A 12,243-nucleotide genomic window follows, 5' to 3' on the forward strand; every position below is an offset into this window, starting at 1 on the left:
AGTCTATATGCTCTGTTGGGTGGCATGTCGAATAAATTGGATGTTTTCAAACGAAGTAAGCAAACTTAAAAGAAATCTCCAAAACCTTAAATCAACAGGACAGGTGTGGTGGCTGATGGGAGGCATTAGGTCAACACCATATGATTTATGAGGTGATTAATGTCTCACAATAACCCAGAGAACAACTTAACATGTGGCTGACTTCTTACCCGCAAGACATGCTAACCTCTCATCATTACAATAACGGGTGAGAGTATGAAATGTATGCCTTTAACTTTCTTACTCATTTTTAACAATTAATTTAGGATTATCTGTAACCATGGTAGCATCCACATTAATCTAGAAGTGTTTAGAAACATATTCTATTCTTATTTACATTTAAAAGTTGTTACGATAATCCTCCTCCTCTTCATCAGAAGAGGAGGAGCAGGGATTGAACCAAGGTGCAGCGCGTTGAAATGACATGATGAATTTATTTAACAAGACAAAACGGACTATACTTGAAAATGATACAAAATAACAAAACGAAAGTAGACAGACCTGAACGACGAACTTACATACAACGTGAAGAACGAAATGAACAGGAACAGACTACATGAAATGAACAAACCGTAAACAGTCCCGTATGGTGCAAACATTGACACAGACACAGGAGACAACCACCCACAAACAAACACTGTGAACCGCCTACCTAAATATGACTCTCAATTAGAGGAACGCCAAACACCTGCCTCCAATTGAGAGCCATACCAGGCAACCCTAAACCAACATAGAAACAGACAACATAGAATGCCCACCCAACCTCACGTCCTGACCAACTAACACACAAAAACTAACATAAATAGGTCAGGAACGTGACAAAAGTGACTCCAAAATAACACAATACATTATTTACCATACATTTCTATTGGGCACAAAATACTCTGAAACACAACAAAAACAAATAGCAAATGCATCCAACTAATTTATGTAGTCATTGTGTGCTATGAATATGGGACTAAATACTGTACTTTTTACTACTTTAATACCCATATAAGTGAACTTGTCCCAATACTTTTGGTCTCCTAAAATCAGTCGACCGTATACCAAAGGTGCTGTAATTTCTAAACAGTTCACCCGATATGGATGAAAATACCCTCAAATTAAAGCTGACAGTCTGCACTTTAACCTCAACGTTAGCAAATAATTTCACATCAAAAGTGCTGGAGTACAGAGCCAAAACAATTAAATATGTGTCACTGTCCCAATACTTTTGTAGCTCACTGTCCAGTGTTCTTGTCATTGTCCCAATACTTTTGGAGCTCACTGTCCAGTGTTCTTGTCACTGTCCCAATACTTTTGGAGCTCACTGTCCAGTGTTCTTGTCACTGTTCCAATACTTTTGGAGCTCACTGTCCAGTGTTCTTGTCACTGTTCCAATACTTTTGTAGCTCACTGTCCAGTGTTCTTGTCACTGTTCCAATACTTTTGTAGCTCACTGTCCAGTGTTCTTGTCACTGTCCCAATACTTTTGGAGCTCACTGTCCTGTGTTCTTGTCACTGTTCCAATACTTTTGGAGCTCACTGTCCAGTGTTCTTGTCACTGTTCCAATACTTTTGGAGCTCACTGTCCAGTGTTCTTGTCACTGTCCCAATACTTTTGGAGCTCACTGTCCAGTGTTCTTGTCACTGTTCCCTTTATCGTTCAGTTTTTTGTCTTCTGTTTGTACTATATAGGGAATAGGGTGCCATTTGAAACAGAGCCATAGTGTTCCGCAGGCATTATCCCGATCTCTATGGCTTATAGACGATACAGCAAGTTTTGTTATTTTGTTTTAGTGTTCAGTCAGTTGTACATGCTTGAACAATTTGAGAGCTTTGTATTTAATGTTTAGAGCCCCTGTGAATCCATGAAACTCATGTATGAAGTTAGCACAAAAATGGTTGCACCCTTATATTTTCAGTCGTGAAGAGGCCTGACAACGCTTCCTCTCTCCTCAGGACGCTGAAAAGATTTGGTATTGGCCCTCAGATCCTCAAAATGTTCTACAGCTGCACCATTGAGAGGATCGTGACTGGCTGCATCACCGCTTGGTTTGGCAGTTATGAACTTAGCACATACTTTAAAACATTGTTTCTATTGCTTACAAGGGAGTCAAATAACATTAAGCCTGATCAATCAATTAGAAAACCTTAGTAAATAACATACTCAACACCTTAGCAACGGGCCTACGACCAAATATGGTCATGTCATGTATCCTTCTGTACATAATAAAAGAAATGGGTCTACCGTTCTCAAATTAGGACCAACAAAAAATACATAAACCCTTTAATAGAGGAAGAAGGAAGCAACGCCTCTTAATGATTTAAGTCCTGCTGTTTAGTCACGTTAACTGTGAAAGTCAACAGTGGACATTGATATAATGACACAACAGACTGATGTAATGGTAAAAAGGTACAGTTCACTTTATTATCTCAGTCGTTAAGACACAGAAGCTCTCTGTTGTCCCATTGCAGTTCTGTTTGGTTCACTCTGGCCCTTTGGTCCCTAGAAGACAAACAGTGAAAATACAAGGTTACCAGTGACAAACACATCCTTACCAAAGGATTGTGACCGCAGACAGAGCCGCCACCGGCAACTAACACATGACCTTCTGACCTCTGAACTCTTCACCCAATTAAGAGCCGCCCCAAGCCTACCTGCTGATCAGTTAACTGGTAATTGCTTTTTGCTAGCCTCTCAGGGCGCAGTGAGAAAGAGGCACCTGCCCTCAGTTACCCTAACATGTTTTAAACATTAATATGTATATATATCACAATCTCATAGAAACACATCAAACCCAAGTAATTATTTTATTGTTTGGTCTGATGTTCCAAACATATTGCTCAATATATGTCTGATGTTCCAAACATATTGCTCAATATATGTCTGATGTTCTGAACATATTGCTCAATATATGTCTGATGTTCCAAACATATTGCTCAATATATGTCTGATGTTCCAAACATATTGCTCAATATATGTCTGATGTTCTGAACATATTGCTCAATATATGTCTGATGTTCCAAACATATTGCTCAATATATGTCTGATGTTCCAAACATATTGCTCAATATATGTCTGATGTTCTGAACATATTGCTCAATATATGTCTGATGTTCTGAACATATTGCTCAATATATGTCTGATGTTCTGAACATATTGCTCAATATATGTCTGATGTTCTGAACATATTTCTCAATATATGTCTGATGTTCTAAACATATTGCTCAATATATGTCTGATGTTCCCAACATATTGCTCAATATATGTCTGATGTTCTGAACATATTGCTCAATATATGTCTGATGTTCCAAACATATTGCTCAATATATGTCTGATGTTCTGAACATATTGCTCAATATATGTCTGATGTTCTGAACATATTTCTCAATATATGTCTGATGTTCTAAACATATTGCTCAATATATGTCTGATGTTCCCAACATATTGCTCAATATATGTCTGATGTTCTAAACATATTGCTCAAGATATGTCTGATGTTCTGAACATATTTCCCAATATATGTCTGATGTTCCAAACATATTGCTCAATATATGTCTGATGTTCTGAACATATTGCTCACTATATGTCTGATGTTCTGAACATATTGCTCAATATATGTCTGATGTTCCCAACATATTGCTCAATATATGTCTGATGTTCTGAACATATTGCTCAATATATGTCTGATGTTCTGAACATATTGCTCAATATATGTCTGATGTTCCAAACATATTGCTCAATATATGTCTGATGTTCTGAACATATTGCTCAATATATGTCTGATGTTCTGAACATATTGCTTAATATATGTCTGATGTTCCAAACATATTGCTCAATATATGTCTGATGTTCTGAACATATTGCTTAATATATGTCTGCTGTTTCCAACATATTGCTTAATATATGTCAGCTGCAGAGAGACAAGAGGTCATGAGAAAATGAGTTCTGATCAGTCATGGAAATAAAAGTGTTGAAAACATGTTGACTCACTATTTAAAAACAAGATGGAGAACAAGATATAGGATGAAAAATACTGGAGTTTAGTTGCATGTACAGCCGACTAGCGCTCGCTAAAGCTATTTAGCAAAAGAAATGGAGTCAAAGTATCAATTTAAGTCAGATTTGGTTCAGTTGATAGAGCATGGCATTAGCAACGTCAAGGATCACGGGTTCAATTTGAATGTAAATGAAAACCAGGAAAAATGTAATTTGGCAAACACAGTGTGTAAACATGTCATATTTCTCCCAGGAAGGTCTGACGGCCAGTCTGCTCTCCAGGGGAAAGATACAGGAGAAAGGAAGGCTCGTCTGTTCTCCAGGGGAAAGATACAGGAGAAAGGAAGGCTTGTCTGCTCTCCAGGGGATAGATACAGGAGAAAGGAAGGCTCGTCTGCTCTCCAGGGGATAGATACAGGAGAAAGGAAGGCTCGTCTGCTCTCCAGGGGATAGATACAGGAGAAAGGAAGGCTCGTCTGCTCTCCAGGGGATAGATACAGGAGAAAGGAAGGCTCGTCTGCTCTCCAGGGGATAGATACAGGAGAACGGAAGGCTCGTCTGCTCTCCGGGGGATAGATACAGGAGAAAGGAAGGCTCGTCTGCTCTCCAGGGGATAGATACAGGAGAAAGGAAGGCTCGTCTGCTCTCCAGGGGATAGATACAGGAGAACGGAAGGCTCGTCTGCTCTCCAGGGGATAGATACAGGAGAAAAGAAGGCTCGTCTGCTCTCCAGGGGATAGATACAGGAGAAAAGAAGGCTCGTCTGCTCTCCAGGGGATAGATACAGGAGAGCGGAAGGCTCGTCTGCTCTCCAGTGGATAGATACAGGAGAAAGGAAGGCTCGTCTGCTCTCCAGGGGATAGATACAGGAGAAAGGAAGGCTCGTCTGCTCTCCAGGTGATAGATACAGGAGAAAGGAAGGCTCGTCTGCTCTCCAGGGGATAGATACAGGAGAACGGAAGGCTCGTCTGCTCTCCAGGGGATAGATACAGGAGAAAGGAAGGCTCGTCTGCTCTCCAGGGGATAGATACAGGAGAACGGAAGGCTCGTCTGCTCTCCAGGGGATAGATACAGGAGAACGGAAGGCTCGTCTGCTCTCCAGGGGATAGATACAGGAGAAAGGAAGGCTCGTCTGCTCTCCAGGGGATAGATACAGGAGAAAGGAAGGCTCGTCTGCTCTCCAGGGGAAAGATACAGGAGAAAGGAAGGCTCGTCTGCTCTCCAGGGGAAAGATACAGGAGAAAGGAAGGCTCGTCTGCTCTCCAGGGGATAGATACAGGAGAACGGAAGGCTCGTCTGCACTCCAGGGGATAGATACAGGAGAAAGGAAGGCTCGTCTGCTCTCCAGGGGATAGATACAGGCGAAAGGAAGGCTCACTGGTCCAGTGAGGGAGTCCAGCAGCTTCTTCAACTAAATGGCTGTTGGAGTAGACAGCACGGGTGGCGTTGGTCTGGAGAAAACCTCCAGGTTAGCCCTGTTGAGACTCACCTGTACCAGGCTCCGCCCACACACTAGCTCTGGGGCCGTGATAGGTTGCCCTTTAACGTGGACAGATTTGGAGTGGAGAGAAAAGTTGAAAGAGGGAAAGAGGGAAAGATAAAAAGATGGAGAGAAGGTTACTATCAGCCAATGTTACTATCAGCCAAGGTGAGCATGCCTACTGTCAAAAACACACAGGAAGTTCCGCTCCCACACCAGCTCTGGAGCTCAGTGATGAAGTTAGCAGGTAAAAACACACATAGGAAACACCAACTCTGCAGCTCAGTGATGAAGTTAGCAGGTTAAAACACACATAGGAAACACCAACTCTGCAGCTCAGTGATGAAGTTAGCAGGTTAAAACACACATAGGAAACACCAGCTCTGGAGCTCAGTGATGAAGTCAGCAGGTTAAAACACACAGGAAACACCAGCTCTGGAGCTCAGTGATGAAGTCAGCAGGTTAAAACACACATAGGAAACACCAGCTCTGGAGCTCAGTGATGAAGTTAGCAGGTAAAAACACACACAGGAAACACCAGCTCTGGAGCTCAGTGATGAAGTCAGCAGGTTAAAACACACACAGGAAACCCCAGCTCTGGAGCTCAGAGATGAAGTCAGCAGGTTAAAACACACGTAGGAAACACAAGCTCTGGAGCTCAGTGATGAAGTTAGCAGGTAAAAACACACATAGGAAACACCAGCTCTGGAGCTCAGTGATGAAGTCAGCAGGTAAAACACACATAGGAAACACCAGCTCTGGAGCTCAGTGATGAAGTCAGCAGGTTAAAACACACACAGGAAACACCAGCTCTGGAGCTCAGTGATGAAGTCAGCAGGTTAAAACACACATAGGAAACACCAGCTCTGGAGCTCAGAGATGAAGTCAGCAGGTTAAAACACACGTAGGAAACACAAGCTCTGGAGCTCAGTGATGAAGTCAGCAGGTTAAAACACACATAGGAAACACCAGCTCTGGAGCTCAGTGATGAAGTCAGCAGGTTAAAACACACACAGGAAACACCAGCTCTGGAGCTCAGTGATGAAGTCAGCAGGTTAAAACACACTTAGGAAACACCAGCTCTGGAGCTCAGTGATGAAGTCAGCAGGTTAAAACACACACAGGAAACACCAGCTCTGGAGCTCAGTGATGGAGTCAGCAGGTTAAAACACACACAGGAAACACCATCTCTGGAGCTCAGTGATGAAGTCAGCAGGTAAAAACACACACAGGAAACACCAGCTCTGGAGCTCAGTGATGAAGTCAGCAGGTTAAAACACACATAGGAAACACCAGCTCTGGAGCTCAGTGATGAAGTCAGCAGGTTAAAACACACACAGGAAACACCAGCTCTGGAGCTCAGTGATGGAGTCAGCAGGTTAAAACACACATAGGAAACACCAGCTCTGGAGCTCAGTGATAAAGTCAGCAGGTAAAACAAACATAGGAAATACCAGCTCTGGAGCTCAGTGATGGAGTCAGCAGGTAAAAACACACATAGGAAACACCAGCTCTGGAGCTCAGTGATGAAGTCAGCAGGTTAAAACACACACAGGAAACACCAGCTCTGGAGCTCAGTGATGAAGTCAGCAGGTAAAAACACACTTAGGAAACACCAGCTCTGGAGCTCAGTGATGAAGTCAGCAGGTTAAAACACACACAGGAAACACCAGCTCTGGAGCTCAGTGATGAAGTCAGCAGGTAAAAAACATCAACAGAAAAAAAAGTTCAATAAAATATACAAAAGTTACATCAGCAGCTTAAAGTGAAACTGAGAGCCTTTGAACTATTTAGCAGATATGAAACAAACAGACAATCAAAATATCAGTGAAAAATATCAAATTCACAGTTCATGCTACAAAAACAACTTCATGACAGGTTTTTAAAATAGGTTATATTTGACTCCAAATTCCATGATGTTGTCAGAATAGATGGATGCAGTTCAATGCATGGTTAATATAATTCACCAATAACTATATTGATATGACCCCTCTATGGAAAGATGAGACTCTCACCAAAACCATGGTGTTCTCTGTTTTGCTCTGCGACCCTCACAAGTCTGAAGTCTGTACAGCTGATCTGTTAACTTCTGTCAGCATCTGAAGTCGATCTGCCGACTTCTATCAGCATCTGAAGTCGGTACAGCTGATCTGCCAACATCTGTCTGTAGCGTCCGAACAGTTTGGACTACACACTACCAACCAGTAAGAATTCCGGCTCTCACAGAGCTGTTAGTTTTTCTTTAAGAAGCCCTCCTGTTCTCCACTCATTACCTGTATTAACTGCACCTGTTTGAACTTGTTACCTGTATAAAAGACACCTGTCCACACACTCAATCAAACAGACTCCAACCTCTCCAGAATGGCCAAGACCAGAGAGCTGTGTAAGGACATCAGGGATAAAATTGTACACCTGCACAAGGCCGGGATGGGCTACAGGACAATAGGCAAGCAACTTGGTGAGAAGGCAACAACTGTTGGCGCAATTATTAGAAAATGGAAGAAGTTCAAGATGACGGTCAATCACCCTCGGTCTGGGGCTCCATGCAAGATCTCACCTCGTGTGGCATCAATGATCATGAGGAAGGTGAAGGGATCAGCCCAGAACTACACGGCAGGACCTGGTCAATGACCTGAAGAGAGCTGGGACCACAGTTTCAAAGAAAACCATTAGTAACACACTACGCCGTCATGGATTAAAATCCTGCAGCGCACGCAAGGTCCCCCTGCTCAAGCCAGCGCATGTCCAGGCCCATCTGAAGTTTGCCAATGACCATCTGGATGACCCAGAGGAGGAATGGGAGAAGGTCATGTGGTCTGATGAGACAAAAATAGAGCTTTTTGGTCTAAACTCCACTCGCCGTGTTTGGAGGAAGAAGAAGGATGAGTACAACCCCAAGAACACCATCCCAACCATGAAGCATGGAGGTGGAAACATCATTCTTTGGGGATGCTTTTCTGCAAAGGGGACAGGACGACTGCACCGTATTGAGGGGAGGATGGATGGGGCCATGTATCGCAAGATCTTGGCCAACAACCTCCTTCCCTCAGTAAGAGCATTGAAGATGGGTCGTGGCTAGGTCTTCCAGCATGACAACGACCTGAAACACACAGCCAGGGCAACTAAGGAGTGGCTCCGTAAGAAGCATCTCAAGGTCCTGGAGTGGCCTAGACAGTCTCCAGACCTGAACCCAATAGAAAATCTTTGGAGGGAGCTGAAAGTCAGTATTGCCCAGCGATAGCCCCGAAACCTGAAGGATCTGCAGGAGGTCTGTGTGGAGGAGTGGGCCAAAATCCCTGCTGCATTGTGTGCAAACCTGGTCAAGAACTACAGGAAACGTATGATATCTGTAATTGCAAACAAAGGTTTCTGTACCAAATATTAAGTTCTGCTTTTCTGATGTATCAAATACTTATGTCATGCAATAAAATGCAAATTAATTACTTAAAAATCATACAATGTGATTTTCTGGATTTTTGTTTTAGATTCCGTCTCTCACAGTTGAAGTGTACCTATGATAAAAATTACAGACCTCTACATGCTTTGTAAGTAGGAAAACCTGCAAAATCGGCAGTGTATCAAATACTTGTTCTCCCCACTGTATATATAAAAAATATACAATAAAACGTTTTCTGATCTTTCTTATATCTCTCAGATATGGGACAGACACTTCAGAACAAACTTCCTTTAGATTTTTTCTGGACTATCTGTGAATCTGTTAGTGAATGCGTTTGTATGGGCTAATAGCATTAAGGCCAAATTCAAACAATTTTTGTATATACACTATTGTTCAAAAGTTTTAGAACACCTATTAATTCAAGAGTTTTTCTTTATTTATACTATTTTCTACATTGTAGAATGACATCACAATTATGAAAGAACACATGGAATAATGTAGTAAACAAAAAAGTGTTAAACAAATCAAAATATATTTTATATTTGAGATTTTTCAAATAGCCACCCTTTGCATTGATGACAGCTTTGCACACTCTTGGCATTCTCTTAACCAGCTTCACCTGGAATACTTTTCCAACAGTCTTGAAGGAGTTGCCACATATGCTGAGCACTTGTTGGCTGCTTTTCCTTCACTCTGCGGTCCGACTCATCCCAAACCATCTCAATTTGGTTGAGGTCGGGTGATTGTGGAGGCCAGGTCATTTGATGCAGCACTCCATCACTCTCCTTGGTCAAATAGCCCTTATACAGCCTGGAGGTGTGTTGGGTCATTGTCCTGTTGAAAAACAAAAGATAGTCCCACTAAGCACAAACCAGATGGGATGGCATATCACTGCAGAATGCTGTGGTAGTCATGCTGGTTAAGTGTGCCTTGAATTCTAAATAAATCTAAGAGAGTGTCACCAGCAAAGCACCCCCACACCATAACATTGCTCGTGTTTCTTGGCCCAAGCAAGTCTCTTCTTCTTATTGGTGTCCTTTAGTAGTGGTTTATTTGCAGCAATTCGACCATGAAGGCCTGATTCATGCAGTCTCCTCTGAACAGTTGATGTTGAGATGTGTCTGTTACTTGAACTCTGTGAAGCATTTATTTGGGCTGCTATTTTTGAGGCTGGTAACTCTAAAGAACTTATCCTCTGCAGCAGAGGTAACTCTGGGTCTTCTATTCCTGTGGCGGTCCTCATGAGAGACAGTTTCATCATAGCGCTTAATGGTTTTTGCGACTGCACTTGAAGAAACGTTCAAAGTTCTTGACATTTTTCGTATTGACTGACTTTCATGTCTTAAAATAATGACGGACTGTCATTTCTCTTTGCTCATTTGATCTATTCCTGCCCTAAAATGGACTTACTATTTTACTAAATAGGTCTATCTTCTGTATACCCCTCACCTACCTTGTCACAACACAACTTATTGGCTCAAATGTATTAAGGAGGAAATAAATTCCACAAATTAACTTTTAAGAAGGCACACCTGTTAATTGAAATGTATTCCAGGTGACTACCTCATGAAGTTGGTTGAGAGTGCAAAGCTGTCATCAAGGCAAAGGGTGGCTATTTAAAGAATCTCAAATATAACATATATTTAGATTTGTTAAAAAAAAGATTTGGTTACTACATGATTCCATGCGTGTTATTTCATAATTTTGATATCTTCACTATTATTCTACAATGTAGAAAATAGTAAAAATGAAGTAAAACCCTTGAATGAGTAGGTGTTCTAAAACTTCTTATACTACAAGGGGTTTGACATGTAGTGAATCTGTGAGTCAATGGGATAACATAATTAAGGCCAAATTCAAATAATTTATGTATATATATATTTTTATACTTCAATGGTTTTTAAAATTCCAAATCAAATAACTAAAGGATCCTCGGTATGACCCCCCCTCCCAACCCCCGCCGGTTTAGACAGGGTTTAGATTATGGAGGGTTAAAGCATCCGTGTGAAACAGCGCCCCTCTGTCTCCGTATGGGTAGACCATGTAGCTGATGCTGTCTGGACAAACAGAGTATGGCATGTCATAATATTTCTGTCCACACAGCATCAGATACATGGTCTACATATAGAGGGGCGCTGTTTCGCTCACTCTGATGCTTTCTCTGGTGACATCATTTCAGCAGAGAGGAAGAGGTCGAAGAGAGAGGGCTCACTCTCACCAAAATCTGTCCAGAATGAGCCCAAACTGCCCAATTGCGTTTCTATAGGCGTAATTTGCACAAATGATATAATTACTTCTGTCTGGGTCTCTATGTTTTTGGTTGGATAGGTTTCTCAATTTCTTTCTTAGGGTTTTGCTGTCTTCATACTGTTTAGGCTTTTTACTGCCAAGTTACACCTTCACTTTCTTCTTAATATTGTGCAGTTGCTTTGGCCTTGATGCCTAATGATTGAGTCTTGCTCTGTTCAGGTAGACTGTGATTTTGCTGTGATCAGATAGGGGTGTTAGTGGGCTGACTGTGAACGCTCTGAGAGACTCTGGGTTGAGGTCAGTGATACAGTAATCTACAGTACTACTGCCAAGGGATGAGCTGTAGGTGTACCTACCATAGGAGTCTCCTCGAAGCCTAACGCTGACTATGTACAGACACAGCGTGCGACAGAACTGCAGGAGTTATGGCCCATTTGTGTTGGTTGTTTTATCATAGTTGTGTCTAGGGGGGCATATTTGGGAGGGAATACTGTCACCTCCAGGTAGCTGTTTGTCCCCCTGTGTGCTGACAGTGTCAGGTTCTTGTCCAGTTATGGAATCCCCACAGACTAGTAGAGTACATGTACCTGGGCCTGGAAATGGTTGATCTCCCCCTCTAGGATGGAGAAGCTGTCATCGTTACAGTTTGGGGATTCTATTGGGGGGATTTAGGTAGCACACATGAGGACATTTTTCTCTGTTGAGATCATTTCCTTGTTAATTTCTAGCCAGATGTAAAATGTTCCAGTTTTGACTAATTGAATAGAGTGGGTTAGGTCTGCTCTACACCAAATTAGCATACCTCATGAGTCTCTTCCCTGTTTCACACCTGGTAGTTTGGTGGATGGGACTACCAGCTCTCTGTAACCTAGTGGGCAACCAGTGGGTCCGTCTCCTCTGTACCATGTTTCTTGTAGGATGACAATGTCTGTATTTCCAATTTATATGATAAAGTCCAGGTTCCTGCTCTTTAGGCCAAAGGCAGATGACCTCAGACCTTGTATATTCCAGGATGAGATAGTAAAAGCTTTGTGTTCCATAGTGTCTAGTGTTGCCTCTCTCTCTTTCACTTTTTTTTACCCGCCCCCATATGTA

This window comes from Salvelinus fontinalis, chromosome 40, assembly GCF_029448725.1.
Source record: "Salvelinus fontinalis isolate EN_2023a chromosome 40, ASM2944872v1, whole genome shotgun sequence".
NCBI classification, from domain to species: Eukaryota; Metazoa; Chordata; class Actinopteri; order Salmoniformes; family Salmonidae; genus Salvelinus; species Salvelinus fontinalis.